We start from the raw sequence: 21,660 nt of genomic DNA on the forward strand, positions 1-21,660 counted from the left end.
CCTGCAGGGCTTGTGAGCTACCCGAATCCTTCTCGGGACTGACAAATCTTACTCGAATTCTTCCCGAGACTTACAAATCTGCCTGACTTCCCTCTGTCAAGACTTACTTTGGGTGCGTGCCACTCATACAAATATTCCCTCCGCACGCCCGGAGTGGGGGGGGCCCTTTATTCCCCCTTGGGAGACGACTCACTCACACTAATTCCAAGCACCGCCCCGTTTCCGGCCGGCCCCTTTTCAGGAGTCCGGAAATGCGGTACTAAGGGGTCCACTCTCAGGTCGAGGGTCCGGCTGCCGGCCTCGTCTCACTCACACACACATGCGCACGTCTCCCACTCCCGCCACCAGATTTCTCACCAGTCCGGTGCTCCGGTGCTCCTCTGCGTCGCTGCTCCTGAGCCGATCCCTCTGGTCCTGATAGCCAGCTGTCCTCTGAAGATCAAAGATGGCCAGTCTTGAGTCTTCTTGCAGCGTGGCTATTCCGGACGAGCGCCCCAGCTGAAATAAACAGGGCCAGGAGACTTCTTCTCCTTTTTAATGCCTTTATTAAAAGTGATCAGCTCAGGATTGGGCGGCTCGGCAGGACTGCAGTCCCCGTCGTCTCTCTCCCAGGGCGACTCAGAGGAGGACAATATGCTCAGCTTTGTCCACTAGGGGCAGAGCTGGGGATCAGGTCCTCGTGGGAGCCTTCAGGGCCTGGTGATCCCTTCCAGTTATTGCCCCTCCCGCCTCAGTCGGCTTGGTCTCACCGCTGGTGACGACTCCCATGGTCAGGGCGAGAGGCTCCGAAGGTGTTCCGCATCTCTGCAGGCTCAGCACTCGGCTCCTCACGTCCAGACATCACTCCAGTCTCTCAACTCTTATTTGGCTCGTTGTTTTTGGGGTTTTCTCCGTCCGTTTGGAGTCGGGGTCCCACAAAGCATGCTGGTCCTGGAGTCACTTTGCATAACCCCCCCCCCCTTCCAGGTCTCTTCTCTATTCTGGGAAAGGTACAACTTAGCCTCGGGCAAGGCTCTGCTAATACAAAGGGAGCTATTAGCCTCAACGACCCGTGATTACAATAACAAAACACGCAGAACTTGGGCAGGGCCAGTGATCTGGCTGCCTTTTTGTAACTTTTTCTCACAAAAAAAATATTAACCGAATTTTTGTTCATAACACATTACATTCTAATTTTGACAGTCTTATTCCCATAATTGGGTAATTGACATTAGGTGGGGTATACCCGCCTGGTTGGGGTAGGTGCAACAGGAATAAGTGTCTCTTTTCTCTGCTTACCTGGTTTTCAGGCAGGCATCCAAAGGAACTGAGCCAACTCTGAAGGTCACTTGTAACCACGTTAGGCCTGACGATTTAATCCACAGCAGAGAAAAAAAAAGGCCCTACCAATTTGGCCAAAACCCAGCCAGACTGAACTGAAGAAGGTCCCTCAATACGTGGTGCCTTGTTCAGGTGCCAGCTATCACAGTCTTCGCTCACTGCGATCCCTCGTTTGGCTTGGCCAAGGGGAACTGGCAAAATAAATGAGGAACGGGTATGATGGTTTTGCTGAAAAATAAAGACTTTAATAACAAAATAACACCTTTGGAAAACCGCAGAGTTTGGGGACAAGATCCAAAGACCTGGGAGTGTGGCAAATGCAACAAGGTATAGGGGTCCTCTGAGGGCAAGGGTCCAATCACGAACGTGAACTCAGAACATGACCTTATATGTAGCAGGTTCCAAACCAAGTGAGAATAAAAACCAGAAACCTGACCAAATATAGGATAGTTTTATTAACATACTGACTCCCATGACCCCACTCTTCTGGCCATGACCTGACTAGGTGTCCCTTTTTCAGTATCTTGTTTCCCATGGTCACAGGTGATGCCTCCTGCCTATGTTATTGAGGCCAAACCACCACTCATTCCAGCCACATGCATTTCCACAATAGACTAATTCAGACTACACTAAAAAAGAGTGAGACAGAGTGAAAATTATGCAGAGTAGAAATCCATTTCGATTTACATAAAATGTACATCTTTGAATTAAGTCTGTAGCTTGCAAATATAGCTGTTTGGGCTGACAGCCTTTTCTCGCAAAAAACCTATGCTCAAAGAAACTGCTTCAGCCAAAGGACAGAGGGGGACCCCTTGAACTTTGAAACAGACGAAGAGACTGCAGGAGGCAGGGCAGGGTGACCCAGGAGGTCTTTCTGTACTTTCTGATTAAATGCTAGCGGCAAGGGTAACTAGCTTCAAATGTAATGCGAAATCAGTAAAATGAATATGTATAAACCTATTGTGAAATTCCATGCATATGGATTAGTAAGGGAGATAAAAAAGATCTGGAGTTCCCAGAGGTACATATGTCTTTTAAGGGGACCGATCCTCACATGCGTCCACCACTGTAATAAACATACTGGCTTTACAACTTTTACAAAGTTGTGGAGTTTGTTTTATTTTTCTGCAATTCAAGAGTGAGGCTCCAGAACATCTGCAGTACATTGATGATGTCATTGTGTGGGGGAAAAGGGCAGCAGAAGCGTTTGAGAGAGGAAAGGAAATCATCCAGATTCTCCTGAAAGCTAGTTTCGCCAAAATAATAAACAAAGTTTAGAGACCTCCTTGAGAGATCCAGTTCCTTGAAGTAAAGTTGCAAGATAGACTGTGACAGATTACCACTGATGTCATCAACAGAATTACAGAAATGTCTCCACCGAACAACAAAAAACCACCGCAAGCTTTCTTAGGTACCATAGGCTTTTAAAGCATGCATATTCCTAAGTACAGCCAGATTGTAAACCCTCTCTACCTAGTCACCTGCAAGAAGAACACTTTCCACTGGGGCCCTGAACAGCAATAAGCCTTCACCCAAATCAAGCAGAGAATTGCTCATGCAGTAGACCTTGGCCCAGTCAGGACAAGACCAGATGTAAAGAACGTGGTCTACTCTGCAGCCGGGAGCCATGGTCTGTCCTAGCACCTTTAGCAGAAGGTGCCTAGTGAGACTTGAGGTCGACCATTAGGATTCTAGAGCTGAAACTACAGAAAGTCTGAAGACAACTACACTCCAACAAAAAAAAAAAAAAACAAACAAAAAAACAAAAGCAAACAACTTAGCAGCCTATGAAGGAGTCTAAGCCGTCTCAAAAGTAATTGGCACAAAAGCACAAGTTCTCCTGGCACCACAATTACCAGTACTATAGCAGATGTTCAAAGGAAAAGTTCCCTCTACCCACTATGCCAGCAATGCCACATGGAGCAAGTGGATTGCTCTCATCACATGTCTTCGGTCGGAAATGAGGACATGTGTCGCAGAAATGATCCGTTTGTCGGGGATGAGCCATTTGTCGGTGAGGGGAGACTCGGACGCTCAATATGAGTGATAAGCAAGTTCCGTTTATTGAAGAGAGCATCAGACACTTATACAGCAAGTAATAAGCTTATGAATATTCTGTAAGCCAAGCGATCTATTGGTTAAACTATACCATCAACTCTTCCTCATTCCTTTGGGCCTACATTCTCTATTTCCCACGTCTCTCTGTCCACTTGTTATCATACCCAGCTAGGCCCAAGGACACGCTATCTTGCAGGTGCAGGACTTGGAATTAGCCATGGCCTTGTACTTTTCCAGTCTCTAGTCAGCTAAATTCCCAACAGACGTGTATTCTAATCCTATCTGTTAGAGGTGGGCCAGTTATCTTCTGTTAATTGGGCAGTTTTCTTTACCTCTTCCACAACAATCCTCCCTCTGGGGAGATATCTTCTATTAATGGGCCATTGAGTCTCACTGCGTGACTGATAAAATTATATCATCCCACTGTGAGATGCTCCTCCCAGAGGGAGGAGCCAAGCATCTCTACCTGGATATAAGCTGAGATTTGGAAGACCACAGCCAGCCTTTCCCACTGGATTCCCAGAGGAAGACCAGCCTCATCTACCCCACCACTGGATCTTCAGAGGAAAACTACCCCCTTCTACAGGATCACTGCTTCAAAAGAACCACATCTGTCACCCCAGGAGCACTGCAGCTACCATTTCAATTGGACTGCTTCCAACACCCTGACCCACAGGGTGTCAGGTCATATTCTGACTCTGTCAGTGTTGTTGATTATTACTGCATTATTTAATTTTTAAATTTTCTTCCCTAATAAAGAACTGTTATTCCTGCTCCCATATCTTTGCCTGAAAGCCCCCTTAATTTCAAAGTTATAACAATTCGGAAGGAGACAGTTTACATTTCCCATTTCAGGGGAGGCTTCTGCCTTCCTTAGCAGACACCTGTCTCTTCAAACCAAGACAGATTTTGGTGCCCAACGTGTGGCTCAAGGGCATTGAGAGAAAAAGGAATAACAGTTCTCGAGTAATCTAATTTTTGTGTGCTGATACAGAAACCTCGTTGTCACCATGTGGTCTAGTTTACCTTGGTTTGGGTGGCACATGGTCGTGGCTATATTTCTCCCATTTTCTGGCCCTTATCTAGACATGGGTCCTATAACTAAGGCTACTGTGCCTGTTATTCAGTTTGCTTTATGGGTTAATAAGGTGAGGAATTCATGGATCTTTAACTTTCTCTGGCAGGCAGGCACATGGACTCAGAGCTATCACACACTAACTGTATATTTTTGGGGTTAGTTTAATAACGGTACTTACTGGGAGGAAATGACACCAGAGGAAATTTTCTCCCAACCCTTAAACCAGCTCTTTGGGTCTGCCCCCCAGTTTTCAAAGGGTTCAAACCTCTAAATGCTAATGATATCATACAGTGGTTGCTGTTGCTGATATGCCTGTTAAGTCTATTCTATTTAGCATTCAGAGATAAGGGAAGATTAACCTGGATAACCACCCTGATACCCACCCCAGAGACTAGGGAGGCTGCCATAGAGCCGGACACTGCTCTGCAGCCCACCTCAGAAATGAACCACCCAGACTGGGCGGGGATTCTGGTGAAGTAGATGTGCGAAGTGAGCCAGCTGCTGAAGGAGTACATTTCCCCAGCTGGTGAGAAACCCTCCCCCTGCCTTGAACAGAGAGAGTCTAATAGTGCAGCAGTGGAACCCACAGATGTTACAACCATCCAGGTTCCAGCTGAACCACAAAGGCAGTCACAGCCAGCAGCACTCACCCCTGTGGAAATAACGAGGTCTAAGATGAAATCAGAGCACCCAGACAAGAATAAGAATGGACAGCCCTCACAACCCACAGGGGAGCCAGAGGTTGCGATCATCACCGAGTCCCGGACGTACTAAAGTCTTGGTAATCTGCACAAAGACATTGTATGACGGGGACGTGAGGCTTATGCAACCTGGTTACTTTGGGTCTGGGTCCTTATGAGTACAGGCGTGCAACTGGATGGTGATGAGGCAAGGAATTTGGGACCCTTGACCCAGGACTCAGGTATGAATCAGATTTTTGTAAGGGAGCCAGGGTCCCTTCCCTCTGGGAGCAGATTTTCATGAATGTCAGAGAAAGGTTTGCTCACAGGGAGAGAATGCAGGAGCACCACCAAAGAATGCACTAGAAGACCCTTGAGGAAGGGATCCAACAGCTGAGAGAAGTGGCGGTATTGGAGGTACTCTTTGGGAGGGATGGACAGCATAATAATGACCCCAACAAGGTCATGTGCACAGGGCAAATGTTGTGGAGTCTGGCAAATCTAGGGCCATCTCAATTCACCATCTTAATTGCAATGATTAATGCTGATACCAACTGAGAGACAGTGAGCTCTGTCTCCAACAAGCTTAGAAATTATGGGAGTATTATCATTGTCTCAATGCAGGCTCATGTCTCTGCTGTGATTAAGGACCTCAAAAAGGAGATGAGGAATATGAGGGAGAAGGTAAGGAGGAACAGTTCCCATATCGCACCAGTGCAAGCCACAGGCCCCAAAGTCGGAGCCCAATGTCCCCCAGCTAGAGAGAGAGGGTACATGCCATGAGCTGACCTGTGGTCCTTCCTGTGTGACCAAGGGGAAGATATGGGAAGGTGGGATGGGAAACCCACTTCTGTCCTGGCAATACAGGTGTGGCAACTCAAGGAGGGAAACACTAACTGAGGGAGTTGCACTATGGTGAAGGTAGCTTCAACATCCCATGACCAAGCTGCTGGGTGTGATCTGTCAGATCCTTTTGAAGGTACCTCTAGTATGTATGCCAAGGAAAGAAATAATTACCAGGGCTAGAGGAGCCCTGCCTCTAGACAGGAAGAGGCATGGGAAAACCAGATGTTTGGACGGTGTGGATCCGATGGCCTGCCACATCAGAGCCACAAAAATATGATGCCTTAGTTGATAGTGGTGCTCAGTGTACCCTAGTGCCATCGGGACATGTGGGGCCAGCACCTGTTTCCATTGCTGGGGTGATGGGGGGATCATGGCAATTGACCCTGTTGGAAGTTGAGGTGAGCCTGGCTGGGAAGGAGTGGCAGAAACATCCTATTGTGACCGGCCCAGAGGCCCCATGTATTCTAGGCATAGATTCCCTCTGGAACGGCTGTTACAAAGACCCAAAGGGACTCAGGTGGGCTTTTGGAAGAGCTTCTATACAGGCAGAGAACATTAAGCAATTGAACACCTTGCCTGGACTATCAGAGAACCAATCTGCAGTAGGACTCCTGAGGGTAGAAGAGCAAAAAGTACCAATTGCCATCTCGACAGCACACCGCCAGCAGCATGGAACGAATCAAGATGCTGTGATCTCCATCCACAAAATGATCTGCAAGCCAGAGAGCCAAGGGGTGGTCAGCAAAACCCATTCACCCTTCAACAGTCCCATTTGACCTGTGCACAAGTCTGACAGAGAATGGAGATTGACTGTGGACTATCGTGCATTGAATGAAGTGACTCCACCATTGAGTGCTGATGTGCCGGACATGCTGGAACACCAGTATGAGCTGGAGTCCAAGGCAGCAAAGTGGTATGCCACTATTGACATTGCTAACACATTTTTCTCCATTCCTCTGGCAATAGAATGCAGGCCTCAGTTTCCTTTCACCTGGAGGGGCATGAAGTACACCTGGAACCAACTGCCCCAGGGATGGAAACACAGCCCCACCATCTGCCATGGACTCATCCAGGCTGCACTGGAAAAGGGTGAAGCTCCAGAACACCTGCAGTATATATCAATGACATCATTGTGGGGGGGGGGGAACACGGCAATGGAAGTATTTGAGAAAGGAGAGAGGATCATACAGATTCTGCTAGAAGCTGGCTTCGCCATCAAAAAGAGCAAAGTTAAGGGACCTGCCCAAGAGCTCCAGTTCATGGTACTAAAGTGGCAAGATGGACAGTGTCAGATTCCCACTGAGGTCATCAACAAGATCACAGCAATGTCTCCACCAACGAGAAAGAAGGAAACACCAGCTTTCCTACGTACTATAGGTTTTAGGAGGATGCACATTCCCGAGTACAGCCAGATCGTGAGCTCTCTCTGCCTGGTCACCCGCAAAAAGAACAATTTCCACTGGGGCCCTCAACAGCAGCAAGACTTTGCCCAAATCAAGCAGGAGATCACTCATGCGGTTGCCCTTGGCCCTGTCAAGATAGGACCAGATGTGAAGAGCATGCTCTACTCTGCAGCCGGGAACCATGGCTTGTCCTGGAGCCTTTGGCAGAAGGTGCCAGGGGAGACTCGAGGATGACCACTTGGATTCTAGAGCCGCAGCTACAGAGAGTCCAAAGCCAACTACACTCCCACAAAGAAGGGAATCTTGGCTGCCTATGAAGGAGTTCAAGCTACCTCGGAGGTGATTGGCACAGACGCACAACTCCTCCTGGCACCCCGACTACCGGTGCTGGCGTGGATGTTCAAAGGAAAGATTCCCTCCACCCACCATGCCACCAGTGCCACATGGAACAAATGGATTGCTGTTATCATCCAGTGCACCCGTATTGGTAAACTGAATCACCCTGGGATTTTGGAAATGACGACAAATTGACCTGAAGGTGAAAATTTTGGTCTCGATGAAGAGGAACAAGAGCAAGTGACACGTGCTGAAGTAGCTCCACCATAAAAGCAACTGCCAGCAGAGGAAATGCTATGCTCTTCACTGACAGTTCCTGTCGCATTGTAGGGATGAATCAGAAGTGGAAAGCAGCTGTATGGAGCCAAATATGGAGGAGTGCAGTCCCTGATAACAAACCCCGTGCTTTTTCTTCTCCTCGCCTTCACTCTCAGAACCAGTCTTGAAGGCACAGAATATAATATCCAGCATAAACAGAACATATGACTGGGGATACAAGCATCATGACGTCACCCTAGGACATTCTACCTTTTATCCCCATATCGTCAACTTACTACCAAACATCATGCATTTTATTCATGAAAAATTTCCATCCCTTCCACCCAATACACTACAAGCAATACCCATCATGCCCCCGTCACGTCCCCACACTGAACCACTGAATCCAGGCCCCAGACTACAGAACTGCATTATTTCCCACTTTCATTTTACTCACTCAAAACTCCATCTTTCACTTGTTCAGACCTTCAACACTTACACATTTCCTTCTATTTCATGTCTGTGTGGTTTAATGTCAAGACAATGGCTGTAACATCCAGCAAACAGTGATATTTGCATATGAGTCTCACCCCACAATCAGATCTCTCAGAGGTACACATCATGCTGTTCCATCTCTCTGCATTATCTACCATGTGCAACCTGGTCCCTGAGCAAAGACAACCCCACAAATGGGTTTGTCTGTACTTGAGGCAGAATTGATCCACACGGTCTTCCCTAACAAACCTCTGACACATACCACTGGGACTTTATCTCCGTCTACTATATTCAGGGACTCAGACGAGGCAGGACCTGCTTGGTTGGTGGAACCTCGGGTGTTAACTAACCAGGTAGCCTTTGCTAAATGCTGCTCCCAACTATTGAAAGATCCCCCATCCAAAGCTTTCAACTGGGTTTTTAGTATTCCATTGTACCTCTCCAATTTGCCTGCAGCTGGTGCATGGTAGGAGGGATATGATACACCCACTCAATGCAATGTTCCCTAGCCCAGGTGTTGATGAGGCTGTTCTTGAAATGAGTCCTGTTGTCTGACTCAATCCTCTCAGGGGTACGATGCCTCAAAAAAAACTGCTTTTCAAGGCCCAGGATGGAGTAGCATGAGACAACAGGGTAGTTTTCCAACCATCACATGGTGGCTTCTACCATTGTGAGCACGTAGAGTTTGCCTGGGTGTGTTTGGGGCAGTGTGATGTAGCCAATCTGCCAGGTCTCCCCATACTTAGATTTGGACCACCGCCCACCATACTGTAATATATGGTAGGGATAATTCATGCTATTAATGTATGGTATAAAATATTGTGAAATCCAAACCATGTCTTTTGACCACCTCGGCCAGGAGCAGCTGTCTTATTTAGATTCAGCACGTCCCAGACACAAGTTAAGATAACAATCGACGCCTTAAGGTAAGAATAGAAGCTTCCAGGATGATGATCTTCGGTTTCCCGAGTTGTCAGGAGCCACCCAAGAGCGATTATCACCTTGCCGATTGCATCTATCAAGATAGTCAGCGGCACCACCTTGATACATCTGAATACATGGCTTCTCCTGAGCCAATTGACATCAACGGCACACCTGGACTTGGCCTTTGTCCGCCTCTGCACATGGAAAGCAACAGCGATGCATGTGAAGAGACACAAAGGAAATTTGGTCATCTTTGCCTCGGACAGAATAAACTGTATAAAACCTCACTGCACGAGGCAGCGAGCGTGAACGGGGGAGACTCTGACACTCAGGAGGTCAGATCCAGGTTCACCTGGTGCCAATCCTGGGCTCAATGCTGTCTCTGGCTGTGGTGGTTTCGAAGACCGAACTTCAGTATCGCAGACAAATTAATAAATCTTTGCTAAATTTTTGATAATTTTTGCTCACAATTTGATCATTTATAACAATACCATAGGGGCTTCACTTGCTTGGCCTGTTTGATGGCAGCACATGTCTCACAGTCATGGATAACCTGAGAAATACTGTCCATGGTTAAATCCACCCCTTGGTCTCATGCCCACTTATAGGTGGCATCTCTACCCTGATGGCCTGAGGCATGATGGGCCCATCGAGCTAGGAATAACTCTCCCTTGTGTTCCTGTCATGGTTCAACGCTGGCGCAATGCCACTGCACCCATAAAAATATATTCTCCCTAGTGTCTACTGTGAGATGTGACCAGAAATAGACCAAAGCAGGCTCCAGCTTAGGAATAAAGGAAAAAACTTTATTAAAATACAATATGAAAAAAAGAACACATAGAACTCAGAATGAAAATTTTCCAAAAACATTCCTCCTCCTCCCCCCAATTTAAACTACCACATGAAGTAGAACCTTAGATTCTCAATCCAGTTACTACCCCTCAGATAATCGACTCTCAGTTCATCACCACCCTTCAGATAATCAACTCTCAATTCGTCAAGAAGAGAGTCCCTCTTGTGCCATAGGCTTCCCCAGGAAACACAGTTGAAATCTCTTGTGTTTCCATGTCACACGTGGCACTGCCCAGAGAACATTTGCCATTGTGACATCTCCCTTCCATGTCCAGTGCTCTCACCGCTGCACACAGACCAGAGCTGCTTCTAGGGTTCCCCTGTTAAGGATGCTTTGCCCAGTTCCAAAAGGAAACAATCTCTCACTTTCAGGACACCAGTCCCCCCCAAATTCACCCCCTGGGGCCAAGGGTTCTTGAGAACAGAGATCTTCTTCCTCACGGAAGATCGAGGGCACCACCACCCTCCTCACCCATGGTCTCTGTTCATGCCACTTCTTCACATAACATCACTGTACTCTCTTGGCTTCACGCCATTGCCTCCCCCCCAATGCAGTCTTTGTGTTCAGGAAAAAAAAAGATTCTGTCCATGGCTATACAAGAAAAGTCCAGCCAAAGGCTAGTCTATTATCTCCTCCCACCTAGGATTCTTCTCAACTTCTATGGCATCTTTAACTTGCATGAACATTCATCACACTTGCCCATTTCCTCCTATTTCATCTCTATCTCTCTCTTCTCATTCAAATCCAGGAGGATCAGTATTTGTAAGGCTTCCATCATTGAAGAAAAGGGTTAAAATCCTGCATTCTGTCTGCCCAGAACTCCCACAGCGTCGGGCACCTTATTGCCGTACCCCCCACCCCGCTTCTCCTTCTTGGCCAGCAAAAGATATCAAATTTCAAGGTGCCACAAGCACAGGCACAGGCTCTCTCTCTCTTTCCTGGGGGAGGGAGTGGGGGGGGCTGCCCGAGCCTTCTCAGTGTTCCTCCACCCTTCCATCCTGCAGGGGCCTTCACCCCCCCCCCCCTTCTCTGTCCAAGGCTCCAGGCTACCTCACCACAGCCCCCAGCCGCATGGCTTCCCCTGCCCCACCAAGACCACAGCTGGGCAGGGGAGGTCTGACCTCTTTCACTGACCGGAACCAAGAGAGCATTCTCCTGGGAGTTCTCTGCTTTTAACCTCCTGTGTTCTCAGAGGTGTATCCATGTCCTCAGTGGCCACACCAGGTGCCAATATTCAAATCTCAGCACTGATTGGTTTGATCACAAAGTCCCAAAAACACACTTCCTTAGCAACCTAGGACAGTTCTCAATCTAGATCTATCTTTAACACCCCTATCTTTGCAGCCTGGTCTACCTGCTTATTGTGTTGATGTTCCTCATTAGTTCTGCTCTTGGAGACATGGGCATCGACATGGCAGACTTTCACAGGTAGCCTCCCTACCCTGGTAGCAATGTCTTTTCACTCATCAGCAGCCCAAATTGGTTTTCTATTATGCTGCCAGTTAGGCTTTTTCCACCTCTCCAGCCATCCCCACAGAGCATTGGCTACCATCCATGAATCAGGGTAGAGGAAGAGCTTTGGCAGCTACTCTCTTTCTGCCATGTCCAGGGCCAGTTGAATGGCTTTGAGTTCCACAAGTTGGCTTGATTCACTTTCTCCTTCAGTGGCCTCTGTGACCTGTTGTGTGGGGCTCCATACAGCTGCTTTCCACTTCCGGTTCATTCCCACAATGCGACAGGGACTATCAGTGAAAAGAGCATAGCGGGTTTGCTCTGCTGGCAGTTGCTTGTATGTTGGACATTCTTCAGCCCATGTCACTTGCTCTTCTTATTGATCCATAAGACCAAAATTTTAACCTTCAGGCCAATTTATAATTATTTCCAAAATCCCAGGGCGATTCAGTTTACCTATTCGGGTGCGCTGTGTGATAAGAGCAACCCACTTGCTCCATGTAGCACTAGTGGCATGATGGGTGGAAGGAACCTTGCCTTTGAACATCCACCCCAGCACCGATAGTCGGGGTGCCAGGAGGAGTTGTGCTTCCATACCAATCACCTCTGAGGCAGCTTGGACTCCTTCATAGGCAGCCAAGATTTCCTTCCCTGTTGGGGTGTAGTTTGCTTCAGACCCTCTGTAGTGTCGGATTTTGGGGTTGTTTAGATGGTCTGGGAAAAGCCCAAGATGGCCTTGGGTCGCCCGCGTTCCAAAGGACGAGAAGAAACTTCAGATTTTTTCCCGGTCTCGGTGTTTATTAATTGCTTATCTAAAAGATTTTCTCTTGGCCTGACAGAGTTCTGCTCAGCAGTCAGCCATGGGCACACACTGAGAGCCCCTGGGGCGGCCACCTATCTTTATACCCGGAGTTACGTATACAATATTTATCATTTTTCTCCAATACCCTCTACCCTTATTAACCAGTGTTCTTTTAGTAAGGTCCAATCCCAGAGTGCCAACACCACCACAGAAGATGGAGGCCTAGAGGAAGAAGAAGAAGGAGAAGGGCACGCCCCAATTCCTCCATCTTACTTCTCTAGACCCCCCTGTACAGAGATCTTAAACCCTGTATCTCACACTCCAATTAACTTATCCCTTCACCATTCACCCCGGTGAAATCCTCCTGTCCTCATACTGATGTCATCTCCCCTGTGGGATCAAAGTCCAGCCACCAGACATTTCTGGCAACATTCCAGGACTCCCAAGCCCCCCCAGGGGTGGTCTCGTTCACCCTGCACCCCAGTTCTGAGAGACTGAGATCCCACATCTCCCCCTTCTGTTTGCACCAAAAAGATCTTTTTCGCCATCCGATTCATTGCACGTTTTAAACATGCAAATATGCATGGGACAACAAGTATGAGGACTAGGAGAACTATTAAAACATAAAACCCTATCTTTAAGATTCCTCTCCAAATGGGAGAGATGTCAAAGAATTCTGCCAGTTGATCGATCCATGATCCTGTGATCTCGCCAAGCTTATTTATGCTGTCCTTTATATTTTTGATATTTTCATGAATTGACTTTGAATGATCTGAGAGATTCATGCAGCACATCCCCTCGAACTCTTCACACCCATGTCCATGAGTGAGCAATAGATAATCGATTGCCGCTCTGTTTTGAAGAGTCGCCTGTCTCACACTACTGACGTCTTTTAACATGTCATCCAATGTGACAGACACAGACCGCGCATGTTTGCTCAACCAACAACCCATGCGGTAGATCTGAGTCAAGGCCACCCCCGATGCTGTCTGAGGTGAGAAGATTGCTGTAGCAATACTCGTTTTCTTGTCCCAAGAAAACATTTCATCATTGCAATCTGCCGCATATTGCTGCATTGATCTTTTTTCTCTGTGCCTTCCCTCTCTTAACATGTTCAAATCAGGCGATAGCATTGAAATTTCCCCAATGCTGCATGGACCTCCCGTGGCATTAGCAGGAATGCCGTGCCAAATTCTGTCCCCGCAAATTAAGAACAGACCCCGCGGCAATTGCACCGGAACTTGGATCGATCCTTTGGTAGTTCTCTTTGTATATTTACACCAAGCTGAGGCATTCTTATAAAATTCATGAGTGGGAGTTAAATCAATAGTTTTCGCCTTTGTGACTTTTGGAGCTTCAAACTGCATGCAGAGTCTCATTGTCATGGACCCAAAAATCTCCAATTCCTGAGGTTCTGTAGAAGCCACAGGAAGCAGGTGTGTCCAAGCACACCACTCTTTTATAGGATTTTTAATGACCTGCGAAATGTTAATTGCAGAGTGCCCTGGAACTGGCCATTCGTCCACTGGCAATCCAACCATGCATGCTGAAAATGGTTTACCTGGTCTTGAATGTGTCAGGCAGATACTATCTAAATTCGCTGCCCAAGCTAAAGCCTCCCATACATTTTGCCTTGGTTGACTAACAGGTAAATCTCCCCCACTGCTTACTGCAATGAATGAAAGAACGATGCACATAAGCATCATGAAACCCATTACTTCGCTTTTGTGTGAAAACCCCCCAAGGTACTTAGTTTCTTTTTATTTCTCTTCCGGGTCGTTTTTCGCAGCCCGAGTCTCGACTTCTGTCTGAGTACTCGTCTCTTTGTTTCTTGGATCAGCGTTCTCGTGTTCTCGCGTTCGGAATGGCTTCACATGCCGCACCGACACCCACTTCAGACCTCGATCTGTGGAAATACAAGCGAAACCCTTTCCCCAAGAGATTAGTTTGAAAGGACCCTCTATTTGACCTGTTTCTTGGTTTCTGATCAAAACCAAAGGATCTCCCTTTAGCTTTGCCTGTGTGTTGTTTAAAAAATGTCTCACGATCGGTGGATCAGGTTCCGAGGATGGATAATCCCTTTGTTGTGTTAACATTGTCTTCTTCGAGGTGCTTTTCTCTTTATATATTGTTGGAAAAAATTGCTGCATTGTTGCAGTCTCGCCACGAGATGGCGCTGTGGCTCCGCCGAGCCGACCCGGCATGTCGTGCACTTCCGCCCTCCTGCCACTAGGTGGCGCTGTCACCGGCCTCCCTGGCTCAGATGACGGAGCAATCTCGACTGCCCCACTTCCTCTTCCGGCTCGACGTCCCCCGTGAGGGGAAGGGACTGGGACTCCGAGGGTCTGAACCAAAGGCACCAGGTCTGGAGACGGTGTGGAGCCCCGGGACGTAGAATCCCTAACACGGCCGGTCCTCACCCGCGACGTCACAGGGGACCGGGCTCGGTGCCGCCCGCGCCCTACTTTCTGCGCCTGCGTGCTCTCCGAGCCGCTCCCTGTGTCCCCCAAGCTGACGTCATCGTCTCCCCCCTGTACCACCTCCGAGGTCCCCGCCCCTCGGTCTGTCCCTGAGTCCACCTCCTCCTCCTCTGACGTTGTGTTCACCTCTCCCGCAGGCACTCCGGCTCTCCCCACGATTCGAGCTGACCTTAGCACCGGGTCTGACGTCACAACCGCGCGCCTCCTGCGTCTCACCGCCCCCGCGCTGTCATGTGAGTCTACACCCTGGTTTTTGCGAGTTTCGCCCTCCGCGCGCGTCTCCTCATCTTCACCCGTGCTGCCCGCGTTTGCCGCTGCCGCCGCGTCGCCGCTTTCGCCGCGAACGAGCGCCCCCCCCGATCCCTTATCTTCCTGCTCCCCCCCCTTCTGCTCCTGACTCCTCTAAACTCTCTGGAGTTTCAGGACGCCCTTGGGGTTTGTTGCGTTTTTTGATCGGGGGTTTTAATATTTTTTCCTGCTCTCTTTTTTTGAGAGCCCTTTCCCCCTGGCTTTTTAAAGCCAGAGACATTTTTTTCCCGGAGCTTCGCCGCTCCGCCCCCTCCTCTGAGGGTACCGCAGCTTCTCGCTGCTTTTCCAGTCTTTTAGACTGCACTGAGATACCTTGTAACATGATTCTTGCCAGCGAGAGTAGCTTTAACGCTGTCTCATCTTTTTTTGTTGCTAAAATATATAAATGCCTGTAAATTTCTTGCCAAAACCCCACTTCGAACAACAAACATGTCTCCGCAAGTGGATAATTAAGCCTTGCCCATAGTAACAGCTGTTTTAATTCTTTCTTTGGGATCCCTTCTGTATATAATTCTGCTACACTTTGTAAGGTGGATAAGATTTCCCGTTGTTCCTGGGAGAGTGTGGCCCCCATGATCTTATTTTGGCCTTCTTACCGAATCTGTCGTCAGTGGTCTGAAAGCTCCTGTTCTCCGTCCAGCAGATTACAAGAGATGGATCCAGAGGCGCCTTTCTGGTCCCAGTCCAGGCCGCTCTGCTACGAACTGTCTTCGGCAGAAGCTGAGAGATGGAATTTCTCAGTGACTGCTGATTTTTGCAGCTCCTCCTGGCCGGTTTTTTCTTTTTCTTCTTTCTTTCTTCAGGCTTCTCTCCTCTGGAGTTATCAGTGCTGTCCTCTTGGCTCTTCAGCTCTTCAGGGCTTTTCCCCCCCCTGAAAGGTTTGGTGGGATATAGCCCGCACAGCGGACGCCAGTTGTTGGATTTTGGGGTTGTTTAGATGGTCTGGGAAAAGCCCAAGATGGCCTTGGGTCGCCCGCGTTCCAAAGGACGAGAAGAAACTTCAGATTTTTTCCCGGTCTCGGTGTTTATTAATTGCTTATCTAAAAGATTTTCTCTTGGCCTGACAGAGTTCTGCTCAGCAGTCAGCCATGGGCACACACTGAGAGCCCCTGGGGCGGCCACCTATCTTTATACCCGGAGTTACGTATACAATATTTATCATTTTTCTCCAATACCCTCTACCCTTATTAACCAGTGTTCTTTTAGTAAGGTCCAATCCCAGAGTGCCAACACCACCACAGAAGATGGAGGCCTAGAGGAAGAAGAAGAAGGAGAAGGGCACGCCCCAATTCCTCCATCTTACTTCTCTAGACCCCCCTGTACAGAGATCTTAAACCCTGTATCTCACACTCCAATTAACTTATCCCTTCACCATTCACCCCGGTGAAATCCTCCTGTCCTCATACTGATGTCATCTCCCCTGTGGGATCAAAGTCCAGCCACCAGACATTTCTGGCAACATTCCAGGACTCCCGAGCCCCCCAGGGGTGGTCTCGTTCACCCTGCACCCCAGTTCTGAGAGACTGAGATCCCACACTGTAGCTTCGAATCCAAAATCCTAGTGATCGAACTTGAGTCTTCCCAGGCACCTTCTGCCAAAAGCTCCAGAACAAACCATGGTTCCCGGCTGCAGAGTAGAGCATGTTCTTCACCTCTGGTCCTGTCCTGACTGGGCCAAGGGATACCGCATGAGTGATCGCCTGCTTGATTTGGGAAAAGGCCTGTTGCTGCTCAGGGCCCCAGTGGAAATTATTCTTCTTGTGGGTGACCAGATAAAGAGGGCTCATGATATGACTGTACTCAGGAATATGCATTCTCCAAAAACCTATGGTGCCTAGGAAAGCTTGTGTTTCCTTCTTTCTGGATGGTGGAGACATTGCTCTGATCTTGTTGATGACATCCATAGGAATCTGATGCCATCCATCTTGCCACTTTGCTCCCAGGAATTGGATCTCACGAGCTGGTCCCTTAACTTTGCTCTTTTAATGGCTAAATCAGCTTCCAGGAGGATTTGGATGATTATCTTTCCTTTCTCAAATACTTCAATTTCCGTGTTTCCTCCCACAATGATTTCATCGATATACTGTTCTGGAGCTTCACCCTTTTCCAGTGCAGCCTGGATCAGTCCATGGCAGATTGTAGGACTGTACTTCCACCCCTGGGGCAGTTTGGTCCATGTATACTGCACTCCCTTGCATGTGAAGGCCAACTGAGGCCTGCAGCACCCCAAAGACGGACTAACCAACTAATTATAGATTCATCAGGTCATTGAGTGTAATCCTTCCTTAGGCCCCAAAGGTCCTTCAGGGAAAAGGACTCAATATTGGCTTCTGATCTTGTGCCAGTTGCTTTGACTCCTGATTTTATGTCGGGAAGCATTGAGGGTCCTACTCCTCCATCATCATCATCATCAGCAGCAGCAGCAGCAGCAGCAGCATCCACTGGTCGATCGGTCTTGTCTGTGCACTTTCCGCTTCTTGTGCTACTAGCAACAGCCATTGGTTGAGGCTTACTGTCTGGTTTAGCTCCTGGCTTTGTAACTGGTGTGTTGGCTGCAGCCTGAGTGACTGGGATAGCTGTTGATTTATTTCCCTGCCTCCCTTTCTCTGTGTTCTGCCCTACAGTATCTAGCAGTGTGTGATAAGCATATGACAGGGCCCAGCTTGCTGCAATGATCATTGTATCCTTAGGGTCATCATGGCACTTCTCTTCCAGGTATTTCTCCACCTCGGCTGGGTTCTGAATTTGTTAATGGGGAAAGTCCCAGAATATAGGGTCAGAAAATTCTTTCAGGATTTGGCCCATATCTTCCCATTTCCCACACCACTCAGGATTTTCCATGCCTGGGTTTACTCCTGGGTCAGGGGTCTCATCAGCCCCTCTATAAATCTCAGCCCTCATTCTAGAGAAGCTGCAGACTGTATACAGGAAGCTTACTAGGTTAAATACCAGAAAGATGGTCTGTCTCTTTAACATTCAGGGGAAACTGAACATTCTCCAATAGGGATGTAACAGATTCAGAGGGGAAGAAGGAAAGCAAAGGCTGAAAAACCTCATCCCCTGCTCCTCCTCCAACAAATTGGGTACATAACCATAACCATGAACCATACATACGTGGAACAGACTCTAGCTCCTTTATAAACTTCTTACAAGTCATTACCACTGTGGTGGTTTGACATTGACAGGAAACAGGTTTTCTGGGAGGTTGTAGTCAAACCAATTGTGATCAGATTTTAATATTGGCACCTGGTTTAGTCACTGACATTTGGACACGCCTCTGAGAACACACAGGAGTTAAAAGCAGAGCTGCTCCCCTGGAATGTTCTCTTTAGATTTCCGGCGGGAGAGAGTTCGATCTCTCCCCCGGCCCAGCTGCTGGCTGGGCGGGGGGAGGGGAAAGCCACGCAGCCTGGGAGAGGTGGGCCTGACCCTGAGGGGCCCAAGGGTGGAAGCATCGAAGAACTACTGAGAAGTATTCCCTTCCCTCCCCTTCTGGGAGACAGAGAGAGAGAGACAAAACCATGCCTGAGAGTTACCTTGAAACTTAGTAAACGTGTGTGGCAGCAGGCAGCAGGGCTGAGAAGGAGGAAAGGGGGGGGGGGGGGGAAAGGAGGCAGCCATGTGTCTAGCCGCTTGTGAGAGCTTTTAACTCCTTTGTAGATAATGAAAACTTCGCAGAACATTAACCTTTCTTAGAAGAGTGATGAAGGTCTAGGCAGAAAGAGAGATGTTAAAAGAATGGAGAAGATGGAGTAACATTTTTTGCTAGACTCTTTTTTTTTTTTTTGTATAGCTATGGACTGTTTCCTTGTGATACAGAGACTGCTTCCAGGGGCGGCAATGCCTCAGAACCAGGAGGGTTCAGTGTCAGTACCCCTCAGCTTCAGGAGGTGCAAAAAATATGAGGGGGACAGATGTCCCAAAGTTGAGACTGTGCCTTTTTGGAAGGAGACAAAGCATCCTTAAAAGGAACCCTAGAAGCAGCCCTGGTCCATGTGCAGTGGTGAGAGCACTGAGCATAGAAAGAAGATGTCACGATAGCAAATGATATCCGAGCAGTGCTACGTGTGACAAGAAGCCCATGGCACAAAGAAAGACTCCTTCTCCTCTTGATGAACTGAAGATTGAGTATTCTAAAGAGCAGTGCCAGACCAAGAGTTGGTGATCTGAGAGATGTATTGTATTAGAATTTGGTGAGGAGAAGAAGAAAAATGCTTTTGTAAGGTTTTCATTTTCCTTGTGGGTTTTTTTTTTCTTTCCTTGTAGTTTAGTTATTTTCTTGTAGTTTAGTTAATAAAGTTTTCTTTATTTCTAAGTAAGAGCCTGCTTTGCTTATTCCTGGTCACATCTCAGAGCAGACACCAGAGAGAGGGTATTCTCATGGAGGCACTGGCATTGTGCCAGTATCAAACCATGACAACCACCAAGCCCATCCTGATAGCTATTCTAGTCAGTGCCCCTCTACTGCAAAAAATATGCATTAGGGACAATACTAGAGCTATTTCTGGACAAGACAATAAACCTAGGGACTACAGAGTTATTAAGACCTCAAAAAAAACCCCTAGGGACCAGAAACACATGCAAGCCTCCACCCCAAGAGACATTATGAATTCAAACAACATGGATGCTAACTGCTTTATCCCAATACAGAGTAATTGCAACCAAAATACAATCACAACAGGGTTTTTTCCACTCTCTCAAGCCATGCATTGGGTGCCAAGCATTCTTCCTGGTTTAGGGCAAATTTGGGAGAAAACCTCCAAAAGGGGCCCCCCCAGAAAGCAAACCCACACGGCCCGTCCCCCCAACCCGTTCAGGAAAAATTTCCTTGGAGATAACTGGAAAAAAACCTGTTTAAACAGAAAAAGCAGCCCCCAGCACACAAAAAAATGGACAATACCAGATGATAAAACTCATTTGTTGCTCTGAAGAGATGACAAATTCAGAAAACCTCTCCTGTGGGTGGTCGCTCTGTTATCAGTCCCTCCGGCACTGGGAAAGGCTGCTGCCCAGAGTAGGCCCCAGTAGGCTACCAAGTGCAAGCTCTCGGTGTTTCTCCGGGTCCCAGTCTGGAGCAGGTTGGAACAGTTCCAAGAAAAGGGAAAAAAACAGTCCAGGGAAAACTTCTCTGCCTCAGCTAGCTAAACTAAGTGTTATGGTTTAGGCCTGGCAAAGCCAGGGCCCCCATAAATATACCCTTTACCTGATATCTGCTGTGAGATGTGGCCAGGAAATAAGCAAAGCAGGCTCCAACTTAAACATAAAGAGAAGTTTATTAACTAAACTACACACACAATTACTAAACTACACACACAATTACTAACCTACACACACACAGGGGAAAAAAAACAAGGAGAATGAGAACTACACAGAAACACTTCCTTATCCTCCTCCCACCAAATTCCCAAACACATTTACATTTCCCAAAAATTATCCACACTCGGTCTGGCACCACCCTTTGGAAAAAAAATCAAATCTTCAGCTCATAAGGGATAGACGGAGTCCTTCCTTGTGCCATGGACTTCTTGTCACAATCAGCAATCCGCCCGGTGTCTTGCTATCTCGTGACATCTCCTTTCCATGCCAAGGTGCTCTCACCACCAGGCATGGGATGGGGCAGGGGCCTGCCTTCAGGGCCTTTTAAGAATGCCTCGTCTCGTTCCAAGCAGAGTACAGTCACAATCCTGGGACCTCTGTCCCCCCCCATGTCTTCTATACCCCCTGGGGCCGAGGGGTCTCAAAACCAAACTCTCTTGACGCCGAGCCTCCGCTTCCCCCTGCAATACAGCCTCTGCATCACCAGGAAACAGTCCATGGAAATACAACAAAAAAGAGTCCAGCAAAAACTGCCACTCCATCTTCCTCCATTCCTTCAACATCTCTCTTCTCCCTTTGCCAGACCCTCCTTACTGGCCTGATTTTCTTCCTTCATCTTCCACTCCTGTCCCTTTCCCAGGAAAGGCAATGTTCTGCGAAGCCTTCATTCCCCAAAGGGTTAAAAGTTCTCCCAGGCGGCCGGACTGCCCGCTGCCCCCCCCTTTCTCCTCCCAGCCGTGCTGCCTGCCGGCACATGATATCAAGTTTCAAGATATACAGTTCGAGCACGGGCTGCATTCTCTGGGGGGGGAATAAACAGGTCGCTCAAGGGTCTGCCACCCTTCCTCCGAACCCGGGCCTACCGTAGATGGGCCACGTGGCTTTCCCCTCCCCCAGCCCAGCCAGCAACTGGGCCGGGGGAGAGACTTCTTCACGCCGGAAATCCCATGAGAGCTCCGAAGGCCAAGAGCCCTGCTTTTAACCCCTTGGGTTCGTAGTCTCAAGAGGCGGATCCAAATGTCCCACTGGTCAAACTAGGTGCCCATCTTA

The sequence above is a fragment of the Melozone crissalis genome, unplaced genomic scaffold (genome assembly GCF_028551555.1).
Source record: "Melozone crissalis strain CALT ecotype California unplaced genomic scaffold, PUWL_Pcris_2 ptg000105l_1, whole genome shotgun sequence".
Taxonomy (NCBI): domain Eukaryota; kingdom Metazoa; phylum Chordata; class Aves; order Passeriformes; family Passerellidae; genus Melozone; species Melozone crissalis.